General features: G+C 43.3%; 1 pseudogene; it reads left to right on the top strand.

Moving 5' to 3' along the window:
* Positions 1–11,024: 11,024 nt before the first annotated feature.
* On the top strand, positions 11,025–11,124 carry LOC112425380 (U6 spliceosomal RNA; annotated as a pseudogene).
* Positions 11,125–11,502: the final 378 nt, after the last annotated feature.

The raw sequence follows: 11,502 nt of genomic DNA, 5'->3' as shown, positions 1-11,502 counted from the left end.
TTTCATCAGGTTGGCCAGACTGGTCTCGAACTCCTGACCTCAGGTGATCTGCCCGCCTCAGCCTCCCAAAGTGCTGGTATTACAGGCATGAGCAACCGTGCCTGCCCCCATTGGGCATTTTACTTGGTCTTTTTAAATCCTCATGACAACAGATATTTATTAAGCAACTACCAAGTGCCAGACACCATGTTGGGGGCAGGAGACACAAAAATAAATAAGGCACAGTCCCTACTCTCTGGAGTTATATAGACTAGTGTGGAAGATGTAATCGTAATCAAGTAACTGTAACACAGCTTTATAAGGACTCCAGTAAGAGGTGACCCCGGAAGGTGACGGGAACACATAGGAGGAGACCCTAACCTGATTTTGGGGTCCCAAGAAAGTCTTCTTAAAAGAAGTGATGTCCAAGCACTATTAGACGGGAGGGAATTCTTTTTAGAGACAGGCTCTTGCTCAGCCGTCTAGGCTGGAGGGCAGCGGTGCAATCATAGCTCACTGCAGCCTCGACCTCCTGAGCTCAAGGGATCCTCCTGCCTCAGCCTCCCAAGTAACTGGGACCACAGGTGTGCACGTCACACCCAGCTACTTTTTAATTTTTTTTTTTTTTTTTTTTTTTTTTGCAGAGATAGAGTCTCACTATGTTGCCCAGGCTGGTTTCGAACTCCTGAACTCAAGCGATCCTCTTGCCTCAACATCTCAAAGTATTGGGATTACAGGTGTGAGCCACTGCATTCAGCCCTAGATGGGAATTGTCAGCTCCAGACTTATCTCTGAGCCTCACAGAATTTGTGGAAGATAGAATAACGACCCCCAAAGATGTCCATATCCTTATCACCAGGACCTGTGAACATACATGGCAAAAAAAAAAAAAAAAACTTTGTCAATGTGATTAAGCTAAACATCTTGAGATGGGGAGCTTATTTATACTGAATTAGCTGGGTGGGTCCACTGTAATCACATGTAATCCCTTATAAAAGGAGTCAAGGCCGGGCGTGGTGGCTCACCCCTGTAATCCTAGGGTCGCCTGAGGTCAGGAGTTTGAGGTCAGCCTGACCAACATGGCGAAAACCCGTCTCCACTAAAAATACAAAAGTTAGCCAGGTGTGGTGGCACATGCCTGTAGTCCCAGCTACATGGGAGGCTGAGGCAAGAGAATTGCTTGAACCCAGGAAGTGGAGGTTGCAGTGAGTCGAGATTGGGCCACTGCACTCCAGTCTGGGTGACAGAGCAAGACTCCGTCTCAAAAAAAAAAAAAAAAAAAAAGAAGGAGTCAAGGTCCGGTGTGGTGGCTCATGCCTGTAATCTCAGCACTGTGGGAGGCCAAGGCAGGAGGATCACTTGAGCTCAGGCTGCAGTGAGCTATGACTGCACCACTGCACTCCAGCTTGGGTAACAGAGTGAGACTGTGTTTCTAAAAGAATTTGTGTGTGTGTGTGTGTGTGTGTGTGTGTGTGTGTGTGTGTGTGTGTGTTTGTGTGTGTGTGTTTTAAGTAAATAAATGAAGAGGGAATCAAGAAGGTCAAAGTCAGTAGTGGGAGATGTGATAACAGAAGCAAGAGATTAGAGTGATGTGAGGCAGGGGCCATGAGCCCAGGAATGCATGTGACCTTCAGAAGCTGGAAAAGGCAGGAAAACAATTTATCCTTAGAGATACCTGAAGGAGCCTGCCCTGCTGACACCTTGGTGTAGCCTGCAAGCTACATTTTGGACCTCTTCCACAATTGTAAGAGAATAAATTTGTATGTTTTAAGCCACTAGGTTTGTGGTAATTTGATACAGCAGCAATAGAAAACTAATACAGAGTTTAAGATATAACTTGCCCGGTGTCACAAATTAGACAATGATGAAGCCAGGATTAAAACCTAGAGTGAATAATTCCAAAGCCCAAGTGGTCTTTCCTCAGAGCTCATGTTTCCTCTTAGGAAACCCTCTGGGTCTTCATTCAATATAATTTGAAGAACTTGTCTATCAGTCTCCCTTCTCTCTTGCCTGAGGCACAAATATATGCTCACGGAGACAGTAAGTGGCATTAGATGCAAAAATGCTGGAACGCGAGAGGACGAACATCTGCAGATCAATGAATGTTTGTTTTCTGAATAGTATTGTGGAAAAGGAACTGGATTAAATGTTAAGAGACTTAGTTCTAGTCCTAGTACTGGTATTAACTAGCTCTGAGACTAGAGCAAAGCCCTTAACATTTCTAAGCCTCTGTTTTGCTCATCTGCAAAATGAGGGCTTAAGCTAGATAGTTTTTGATATTCTTTTAGTTTCAACTTTCTACAATTCCTCAAGACTACCAGTATGTCCTGCCTCTTCTCTCCAGGACACACACTTTGAGGCCATTTGAGCCTCTAATGGGAGTTCAATCTTAGCAACTTAGATGCCAGTTCATCTATTATTTAGCCAAGGACAAGGAAAGAGACCTCTCCTTTTCCAGTGTCAGCAGAGATCATCTTAAAGTCCCTGAGTTTTAGAACCTCTCCAGATCAGCTGAAAGGTCACTTAGCAACTGGCAAAGTGGAAGAGAATGATCTGAGTTTGTAAATTCTGATATGGCATTAAAGTCTTATTTGAATGGTCCTAGATGAAAAATAGTTCCAGCTAGTTCTGGAAATGGCCATACTGCAGGTCATCTGGTGCTTGAAAGAGGAGCTTGAAATAAGATCTGGACCATTGGCAAATGATCTCAGGGGCCACGGTATACTAGATTCAAGGCTGTTTCAGGTTGTGAGTTCAAGCCAAAAGCAATACTGAGGCTTGAGCTAAGCGGGAGTGATCCCTGTGGGTTTCAAACAACGTTAATGTTTATACTTGCCATGTCACAGCCTGGCATATTTGAAGCATGGAAACCACAGCACAAATTTCCCTCTGTCTCTCTGTGCTGGTTCGAGGTATAATCCTACCTATTCTGCTAATGTTACCCAAGTTGGGTCCTCGACATTTCTCTGTTTTCTGCACTGTAGATGCCCTAGAATATTAAGGAGGCAAACATACTGATTACTAGCCTGATCAATCGACAAAAAAATAAATAATAAACACACCCATGGCCTTAAAGGACTTTTCCTTCTTGACATCTCTCCTCAGCAGGTGACACTCATCACTTTCTCCTAAAACCTGTTTCCATCCTATTCTGGGATGCTTCACCCACTTCCTCTTCCGGGCTGCCCCTGCTTACTTTCTACCTCTGGCTCCTCTTCTTCCCTTTGCCTGCTCACTCTTAGTCTTCCATTTCTATACATGGTTTTTAACTTTCCTCTGCACATTATCTCCCTTGACAACCTCGTCCCATCTCAGTGCTTTAACTTCCTAATGCGGACCACACTGAAGTCTGTAGAGAGCTCTAAGCTGTCTCTCGAGCCTCAGTCCCACATACTGAAGACACTGGGTCACGCAGCCTGGGCTGAATCCCATCTCTGCCACTCAGAACAGCTGTATGAATGTGATCACGTGACTTCAACCTCTGTTTCCTTATCCATAGAATAGGGAGAATCATAGAATCCACCTCTTAGTGTTGCAGTAAGCATTTAGATGTTAATTCTGTGAAACGATTGGTTCGGAGTATTCATTTCATAAATGATCTCTCTCTCTTTTTTTTTTTTTTGTTTTGAGATGGAGCCTTGCTCTGTCACCCAGGCTGGAGTGCAGTGGCACAGTTTCTGCTCACTGCCACCTCTGCCTCTCGGGTTCCAGGAATTCTCCTGCCTCAGCCTCCTCCCAGGCAGCTGGGATTACAGGCACACACCACCACACCTGGCTAATTTTTGTGTTTTTAGTAGAGATGGGGTTTCACCATATTGGCCAAGCTGGTCTCAAACTCTCCTGACCTCAGTGATCCGCCCGCCTTGGCCTCCCAAAATGTTAGGATTACAGGCATGAGCCACTATGCCTGGTCATAAATGATATCTCTAATTGTATTTTAATAATTGATCTTTAGAACTTGAAAACTTTGCTAGCACATCAACACATTCCTCTTCTCTCCAAATAAGCAAAACCAAGCACTTCACACAATCCATCCAGTGATCTCTACTTCTGTTAGTGGCGTCACCTACCTTCTCGCTTTCCAGACCTAAGAGTTTGAAATCAACATTGAGCCTCTTTCTTTTGCCCCCACATGTAGTCAATTGCCAAGTCCTGCCTCTCAGTTCAAATCTGGTCCCTCCTCTCCATTCTTTCCCTAGTAGCCTAATTTACATTGCTCAGGGTCACAGTTCCCTAACCAGTCTCCCTTCCTCTCACAATCTATTCTGCACCTCACAGAAACATTCATGTTGGCTGTAATTGCACACTCCCTGGTCCTAAACAAACTTCCACTGACTCACCCTTCTTGTTGAGTAAAATCCAACCCCTCAATGCGGCATTCAAGTTCTAGCATGGTATGATGGAGGCTTGGCTCAGAGTGTGTGTTGAAGGGCTGGGAGGGTGGGGACTGCCCTCTGGATGGCATGAGTAGGCATCAGCTTGGAGTGGGAGAAACTATGAGTCACTTGGTTGTTTTCAGTAAGTGGCAGAGAGTTTAAAAAGAGAATGGATAGCTACATTCTAAATCGCAAAAAATGTAAAAAATCATATGGGCATGATAACATTCAGCCACAAATATTTATGAAGCTTCTGCTGTGTGCCAGACAAAATGGCTGGGTATTAGGACTATGACAGTGAAGATAACACAGCCCTTGCTCTCAAAGATTTACAGTTGATGAGAAAGGCAGACAAATCCAGGGGCCATTATAATCCACCATGACAGCTGCTGAACTCTTCTGTGGGAATTTGCAGGAGTGGCACCCACATACGTGGGCATTTGGAGAAACCGGGGAAAGCTTCCAGGAGGAAATGATGTCTTAGCTGGGACAGAAGTAAGAAGAGTCAGCCAGGTAAGGGTGGACAGGTCGGGGTCGAGAGAGGGTGTTTCAAGGCCAAGCGGATGGCCTGGGACCACCAAGAGATAGAGAGAGCTTGGTGGGTTGGTGCCATTTGGCTAAGACTTACCTGGGGACAGAGGTGAGTGATGTTGAAAGATATATTTCAAAACATCATGCTAGCCTGTAATCCCAGCACTCTGGGAGGCCGAGGCGGGCAGATCACGAGGTCAGGAGATGGAGACCATCCTGGCTAACATGGTGAAACCCCATCTCTACTAAAAATACAAAAAATTAGCCGGGCGAGGTGGCGGGCGCCTGTAGTCCCAGCTACTCGGGAGGCTGAGGCAGGAGAATGGCGTGAACCCAGGAGGCGGAGCTTGCAGTGAGCTGATATCCAGCCACTGCACTCCAGCCCGGGCGACAGAGCGAGACTCCGTCTCAAAAAAAACAAAACGAAAAACAAAAACAAAAAACAAAAAACATCATGCTGTACATGATAAATATGTCCAATATTATCTGTCAACTAAAAAATCGTATTAAAAGGTAAGGTTAAAGAGGTAGGCAGCGAATGGATAATGAAGGACTGTTCCATGAAAAAAGGATTGGCTTTCACCCTGGAGGTGAAGAGACTCGCGAGTTCTCAGGAGGGGAGTGAGTCAGATTTTCTTTATTCTCAGAAGCTGGGGAAAGGGCTGACATTTTAGTTGGGAAGAGGTTAAATACCCCAACAATTAGAACTCAAAATAATTTCAGTTAGTGCCAAGATAATTGTTCTTGGCTCTGTATCTCTGACCCTTGTGAGGTTTAACAAACAAGGGAAGTCATCAACTAATTTATGTGTTGTTGTCTAAATAAATGTTTCTCAGGATCGTAATTATAGGATGTCAAAGTCAGAAATGGCCTCAGATAGTGTCTGCTTTAAAATAAAAGCATTGGTGTATTGAATGGTGGGACCTTGCTTTTTTTTCTTTCTTTTTTTTTTTTCTGGTTTCTTGCCTTAATTTAGCACCATCCACCTTCTGTGGCCCCTGAGTAACTGTAAAACCCAGGGTGGAGGCTCTGCCTGGGAGGGCACTGAGAGGGCCCTGGCCCAGCCCAACCCCCTGCTCAGGATGATGAGGTCATGCTGGCTCCCACAATACAGGCACAGCCGGTTCACTAAGAAAGAGATGGGAATGGGCCGGAGAGGTCAGGCATCCTAGGAGGAGGGAAACTAGAGCCTTGGTATATTAATAGATACCACCCCCTTTAGCCTAATTTTCAAAGACAGTGATACAATGACTCCTCCAGATCCAGACTCGAAAAGGCTGGCTTAATAGAATTGAGTCCTGTGCAGCATATGTCATTAGGAAAAAAAATCCATCTTGATGGCTTAGTCATTACAGTGGCTTCTGCAGCAGAATGGAACAGCCCTGGCAATGGGTATTAGTCACACACTAGAGATGACTAAGATTTGATTATTTCCCACAATAGAGGTTGAAAAAATGGCTCCCCCAACTCCCAAGTGTTTTTTAAGGTCCCTGGAAATGTCAGCATCATCACCACTACCCTAAAACTGGTATCACCAATCTGGGGAATAACTCCAGACTTTGAGTTAATACTATAAAATGGGCTTGCTTTTCAGAAAATACCTGCCTTTTTATTTCATCTGCCTGTGAGAGTTCACTGGCAAGCGTTATTGTGTAGTGCAGTCTCTTGGGAGAGATCTTCCTGAATTCCTACTCTGCAACCATTACTTAGCTATGTATCTTTGAGCAAGTTACTTTAACCTCTCTGTGAATCTGGGTCATCATTTCTAAAATGGGAATAATAATATCTACCTTATAGATGAATATTAAAAGAGGTAATTCATATGAGGTGCTTAACACAGTAAATGCATTTCAGGAAACCATTTTTTTTTCATTTATGGATTTCTGTTGTTGTATTGGGATAAAGTCACACCAGGGGAAAGAAGTTGACAGGGACAGACAACACTATAAATGTTAGCTCTTATTATAATTCCAACCACGATTTCAGATAATCTTGTTCACTTGTCACAAAACTGATGATGACAGTTACAACACTGTCTGGGTGATTGGTGTCAGCCTAGCATTTTACAGCTTCTGGGGGAACGTATGTCTCCTGTGATTTACCTGCTCTTATCATTTGTCCAATATTCAATTAGGGGCAAGGTACCTTTTCTAATCAATCTCAATTGAAATCTATCTTCACACATACATATGATAGCAACGTCAAGGGTCTTAGACCTTGAGGTGGCCCTGGCTTGCAGATAGACACTATGTAGAATTTATAGCCCCTTTGCAGTTAGCTCATTATGGTCCTGCAGACTTCCTCTCTACAGTGTCTGTGTTTGCACAAGAACACGTAACACTTGTTTTTCTTTTTCTTAATGCTTTAGCCACTTCCTATTTTTCCTAAATACTTGGGCTCCCCAACTAAGGAGACACTGACTGTGAGATTTTGTATATAAACCACTATGGATCCCAAAGAGAAAATGGATAATCCAAGAAAAAAAAAAAAGCTACACCCCAATTACTTCCACATCTTCCACTGTATGGTTGCAAATTGCATTTGTTCAGTCAGCCATTTACTATCACTCACAATGTGTCAGGAAAGGCACTGGCGCTTGTCCAAAGATGGAAAGACGTGGCCCTAGGCTCAAGAAGTGCACACCAATAGAGGACCTGAAGGAAAACAGATACTGCACTTGGCCAAGTGGCTGCAGGGACCACGGGCAAGCCAAGAAAAAGGAGCTGTGTGTGCTATATAAAAAAATATGTCTGTGCTGGTGCATTTTCTGTTTTAATGTTTGTTTGCCTTTTTTTTTTTTTCCTATTAAACTTCTGTAAGCCAGAGTCATCCATGGTGCCTTCCTGGTCTCACAGAGCTCCAGGGCCTTGTCCACCCTGTGCCCTGCAAGCAGTTCTTCCCTTGCATTCCGTATATCCTGAGCTGTGTAGGGCCTGGTGAAATCAGGACACAGCTGTTTCGGCACAGCTCAAGTCTCTGTCTACGTCTTTTCCCTCCTGTGGTGGGTTCAAATTCAGACGTCATCCTAATAGAGCAACAGAAACCTATGAATGTAAAAACAGTTTTTCCAAAACGCATTTTCAGAAAGGGTGCTAAGCACGTTATACAAATTATCTCTCTCTCTCTCTCTTTTTTTTTTTTTCGAGACGTCCAGGCTGGAGTGCAATGGTGTGATCTCAGCTTACTGCAACCTTTGCCTCCTGAGTTCAAGCGATTCTCCTGTCTCAGCCTCCCGAGTAGCTGAGATTACAGGCGTGTGCCACCACGTCTGGCTAATTTTTTTGTATTTTTAGTAGAGACGGGGTTTCACCATGTTGGCCAGGCTGGTCTCAAACTCCTGATCTCAGGTGATTCACCTGCCTCAGCCTCCCAAAGTGCTGGGATTGCAGGCGTGAGCCACTGAGTCCCAGCCCAAGTTATCTCTTTTAATGATCATAACAAATCTATGAGGTAGATATTATTATCCTCCTTCTAGAGATGAAAAATAGAGGCACAGAGAGGCTAAGTAACTTGCTCTAAGTCACACAGGTAATAAGTGAATTTTCCAGATTATGAATCCAGGCAGGCCTCTTACCAGAGCCTGGCACCATACAGTATTGTTTATCCATGAAATCTCACTGTTATATAAATGAAAATTTTTAAAGAGGGATGGTGAATTCACTTATTAGATTGGCAAAGATTGGGGAGCCAAATTACGCACAGGGTGAGAAGGGCCTGGGGGATGGTGTTCTCTGTCATCCATGTAGATACGTAGATAAGGTGACGAACATCCATTCCTCCACTCCTAACACAAGTCAGAATTTGTTCAGGTAGCCACCTATCTCCAGTTCCAGAGAGCAATTCGAGGATTTTAAAGCAGTGTTTTTCAAATTGTAGGTCATGATCCGCTGGTGAGTCATGAAGTCCATTTAATGGGTTACAACTAGTGCTTTTCTTAAAAAATGAAATTGAGGAGAAAATGGAGTGTATGGTAGCACCTTTCATTTGGAGTTCTGGCTTCTGTGAGAAAACAAATGTCTTTATTATGGAAGCCAATCTGTGTTGAGATTGTTGTTCCTTTGCAGCTGAAAGCCTCCTGGCTGATTCACTGGAAGTGTGAAGTGTGTGATATTTCTGGAGGGCAATCTGACTATATGTGTCAAAAATTTAACTGAACATACTCGATAACGCCATTTCTAGGGGTATATTTCAAGGCAGGAAATGACCGGGTGGACAGTGTACAAGCATGTTCATAGAATCAATATTTTTAATTGCAAAACATTAGAAAACATGTAAATAATCATCAACAGAGATTCAACTATATCGTATTCTACATTTTATACAACAGAATGCTATGCAGTCAGTAAAATAAATTAATAAGACTTAGAAAGTAGCAAATTGGGCCAGGTGTGGTAGCTCACGCCTGTAATCCCAGCACTTTGGGAGGCTGAGGGAGGCGGATCACTTGAAGTCAGGAGTTCGAGACCAGCCTGGCCAACATGGTGAAACCCCATTTCCACTAAAAATACAAAAATTAACCAGGCGTGATGGCACGTGCCTGTAATCCCAGCTATTTGGGAGGCTGAGGCATGAGAATCGCTTGAACCCAGGAGACGAGAAGCAGAGGCGGCGCCACTACACTCCAGGCTGGACGACAGAGCGAAACTGTCAAAAAAAAAAAAAAGGAGCAAATTGCTCATATCATGTATTAGCATAAAAAACTAGAATAGGAAATCAGTCAAGCCAATGAGTTAAAATGAAAAGTTAAGACACCTGTGATTTTTGCAACCACTAATATATAATTGATACAGGCAACAAGCATCATTAGATGCTAACACCACTGAGTAAGTAGGATCAGGAGGCTTTATGATTTCAAAAGACCCCCCCGATAGAGGAAAAAAGGAATCTTTACATCTGGCAGAGGCCACTTTTACCAAGTAAGAAAACTTTGCATTCCCAACAATGGGAGAAACTCACACAGTGAGCCCCTGATGCCAAGTCTCAACATCACTTCGATTATATCCTTGTTGGAAAGATTTAACCAGAATCTAGTCAAAAGGAAGCAAAGTCATAGTGTACAGCCTTCCACAAGATGATTGGCTTGGACTCAAAAAATGTCCATGTCACAAACAACAACAAAATGTGAGAGGGAATATTCTGAGCAGTGATGTCCAATAGAAATGTAACGCAGGCAAAAGGTGGAATTTTAATATTTTTAAAGCCACATGAAAAAGTGACGAGACAGGTGACATTAATTTTTTTTTTTTTTTTTTTTTTTTTTTTTTTTTTTTTTTTGAGACGGAGTCTCGCTCTGTCCCCCAGGCTGGAGTGCAGTGGCCGCATCTTAGCTCACTGCAAGCTCCGCCTCCCGGGTTTACGCCATTCTCCTGCCTCAGCCTCCCGAGTAGCTGGGACTACAGGAGCCCACCAGAAATTAAATTTTAATAATGTATTTTAATCCAACGTAATCAATGTATTCTCATTTCAACATGCAATCAAAGTAAAATTTGAATTTAGAATATTTGAAATTGAATATTGAATTTAAAATTTGAATATTTAAAATTTGAATACTGAATATAAAATTTGAATATCTGTGTATTCGCTAATATTACTGTATTGATGTTAAAGTTGTTGGTAATCATTATGAACTGAATGTTTGTGTTCTCCCACAACGCATATGTTGAAGTCCTAACACCCAATGTAATGGTATTTGGAGCTGAGGCCTTTGGGAAGGAAACATATTTAGATGAGGTCATGAGGGGCAGGACCCTCGTGATGAGATTAGTGTCCCCATAAACAGAGGAAGAGGTGTCAGAGCTTTCTCTCTGTCTCCAACACGTGAGGACATAGTGAGAAGACAGCCGACTGGGTGCGTTGGCTCTTGCCTGTAATCCCAGCACTTTGGGAGGCCAAGGCAGGTGGATCACTTGGGTTGTGAGTTTGAGACCAGCCTAGCCAACATGCTGAAACCCCATCTGTACCAAAAAAACGAAAATTAGCCAAGTTTGGTGGTGCACATCTGTAATCCCAGCTACTCAGGAGGCTGAGGCAAGAGAATCGCTTGAACCCAGGAGGTGGAAGCTGCAGTGAGCCAAAATTGCACCACTGCACTCCAGCCTAGGTGACAGAGCAAGACTCCATCTCAAAAAAAAAAAAAATGCTCGCTTCAGCATATACTGAAATTGGAAGGATACAGAGAAGATTAGCACGACCCTTGTGCAAGGATGACACACAAATTTCTGAAGCATTCCATATTTTTAAAGTGTTCTACTATAAAGACACATGCACATGTATGTTTATTGTGTCACTGTTCACAATAGCAAAGACTTGGAACCAATCCAAATGCCCATCAATGATAGACTGAATAAAGAAAATGTGGCACATATACACCATGGAATACTATGCAGCCATAAAAAAGAATGAGTTCATGTCCTTTGCAGGAACATGAAAGAAGCTGGAAACCATCTATTCTCAGCAAACTAACACAAGAACAGAAAACCAAACACCTCATATTCTCACTCATAAGTGGGAGTTGAACAATGAGAACACATGGACACAGGGAGGGGAACATCACACACTGGGACTTGTCAGGAGGTGGGGAGCTAGGGAAGGGATAGCATTAGGAGAAATACCTAAT

This window comes from Macaca nemestrina, chromosome 1 (assembly GCF_043159975.1).
Source record: "Macaca nemestrina isolate mMacNem1 chromosome 1, mMacNem.hap1, whole genome shotgun sequence".
NCBI classification, from domain to species: domain Eukaryota; kingdom Metazoa; phylum Chordata; class Mammalia; order Primates; family Cercopithecidae; genus Macaca; species Macaca nemestrina.
The sequence above is the reverse complement of the archived record's forward strand: the minus strand, read 5'-3'. Positions and strand labels throughout refer to the sequence as shown.